Here is a 2,500-nt window from a genome sequence, read left to right as displayed (position 1 = left end):
ATACCATCATGAGAAAAATCCCAAAACCAGCATGGAACCAGATTCCACAGACTCAAATACATTAGAGTAAATGTATGGTTGACTTTTGGAAAAATACAGAGTATGGCCTCCCATGACCTACAATTCTGAATATTTGAGAGCATTCAAGATTCAAGCCCTATACATTACATTACATTACATTGCATTTAGCTGACGCTTTTATCCAAAGCGACTTACAATAAGTGCATTCGACCAGGAAGATACAACCTTTAAGAAAACAGAATCATATAAGTACATCAGGTTTCATAGAGCCAAACATTTCAAGTGCTACTCAACTGGCATTTAGAAAGCCAGCCCTTTATTAGTATATAAGTGCTTTGTTAGTAATTTATCGCTCGAAGTGGAGTCTAAAGAGATGAGTTTTCAGTTTGCGTCGGAAGATGTGTAAGCTTTCTGCTGTCCTGATTTCAATGGGGAGCTCATTCCACCATTTTGGAGCCAGGATAGCAAACCCACGTGTTTTTGCTGACGGGAACTTGGGTCCCCCTCGCAGTGCGGGTGCAGCGAGCTGTTTGGCTGATGCAGAGCGGAGTGCACGTGCTGGGGTGTACGGTTTAACCATGTCCTGGATGTAGGAAGGGCCAGATCCATTCGCAGCATGGTACGCAAGTACCAGTGTCTTGAAGTGGATTCTAGCAGTTACTGGAAGCCAGTGAAGGGAGCGGAGGAGCGGTGTGGTGTGGGAGAATTTGGGAAGGTTGAAGACCAGACGAGCCGCTGCATTCTGGATGAGCTGCAGAGGTCGGATGGCACATGCAGGTAGACCAGCCAGGAGGGAGTTGCAGTAGTCTAGGCGTGAGATGACGAGAGCCTGGACCATATACTATACTTATATATAATATGTATAACTTATTTAAATGCAGTACACAGCTCTGGGACGGCTTGCATACATGACATGTCACTTGTTAGATGCTTTTATCCAAAGAGACTTACATACTCAATACTGTGGACAATCCCCACAGGAGCACTTTGGGGTGAAGTGTCTCAGGGACACAACGACATGCTGACTGCAGTGGACCAACGCACTAGTCCACTGCGCCACAGCCACCCATATACATGTTTAGGACGGCCATTTCTTTAAATGTACTGTTGTGGCTTGGATGACAAACATATGACACTTTTTTTATACCATTTTCACAAGTTTATTAATAAAGTAATAATTTCGACATTTGGCTTTTGTTTTTTGGCTCCAATGCTACAGCTCTGTCTTGCTACCTTGTGTATATTTTCTTAGTTTACAGATGTGCATTTCAACATCCATCTCTCCAGTTAAAACAAACAAAAAAATTTGTTAAGTTAAGGTATAGCCACATTTATATTTTGGTAAATATCTCTCCTGTAGTGTTTAAACTATTAATAATGCAATATAATGTGAAACAAAGGTGTGTCTCATGTCAGATCAGTCAGATAGCTTTACAGCCACTAGAGGGCGCTCTTGTCCACATAGATATGACTTATCTAAAGTAACTTGAACACTGCTCTGTAACTCACTTTAATGCATACACACTGTCTTTACGTGCCTCTGTGTTTACGTGCTTCCTACATTCTTTTGGATGAGCATCAGGATGCCTCGGTGTGTGTGTGTGTGTGTGTGTGTGTGTGTGTGTGTGTGTGTGTGTGTGTGTGTGTGTGTGTGTGTATTTACTGTAAATATATAGAGTGTGTGTGTTGGCTCAAATGTGTAAAAGGCTTTCGCTTGTGACGCACGGCACTTCTTCTTCAATTGAGTTTTATGAGCAACACACTAATGGTTTCCTTATGGCCTCCCATTCCTGACATACACACCACTGACGACAAGCGCTGCTCTTCAGGGACAGCAGACCCCATTTCCTGATTCCAAACATACTCTGTCTTCTGAGGGAGAGAGTGTGTGTGTGTGTGTGTGAGTGTGTGAGTGTGTGAGTGTGAGTGTGTGTGTGTGTGTGTGTGTGTGTGTGTGTGTGTGTGTGTGTGTGTGTGTGTGTGTGTGTGTGTGTGTGTGTGTGTGTGTGTGTGTGTGTGTGTGTGTGTGTGTGTGTGTGTGTGTGTGTGTGTGTGTGTGTGTGTGTGTGTGTGTGTGTGTGTGTGTGTGTGTGTGTGTGTGTGTGTGTGTGTGTGTGTGTGTGTGTGTGTGTTTCCTTGACCTGGTACTATTGTCCATGTAGGATTTAGGTGTGATGAATGAAAGCGGCTTGAAGTTAAAAATAACTAATAAATGTTAAGTTACTTCAAATGCCAAAAAATGTAAATAATTTAAAGTACAATTAAATACAGAAATATAAACCACTACATTTAATAGCATTTCAATTGATTTATTAAGACATTTATTTCGTTTTTGTATTTTAGCGGCTGCCGTTTTCCATATTTCACATGTATGTGTGTGCATGCAGTCGTGTGTAAATTCCTGGTAAAACCCACACTTGTGTATGTGTGTGTGTGTGTGTGTGTGTGTGTGTGTGTGTGTGTGTGTGTGTGTGTGTGT

The 2,500-nt window shown here is 42.2% G+C and overlaps 1 protein-coding gene across 1 annotated transcript in view; it reads right to left on the bottom strand.

Annotated features, from left to right (window-relative positions):
* The window catches only part of LOC307026996 (von Willebrand factor A domain-containing protein 8-like), a 44,769-nt gene that overhangs the window by 36,569 nt on the left and 5,700 nt on the right, over nt 1–2,500 (bottom strand). The window lies entirely within an intron of this gene.

Source organism: Notothenia rossii (assembly GCF_949606895.1).
Source record: "Notothenia rossii genome assembly, contig: scaffold_173, whole genome shotgun sequence".
Lineage (NCBI taxonomy): Eukaryota > Metazoa > Chordata > Actinopteri > Perciformes > Nototheniidae > Notothenia > Notothenia rossii.
The sequence above is the reverse complement of the archived record's forward strand: the minus strand, read 5'-3'. Positions and strand labels throughout refer to the sequence as shown.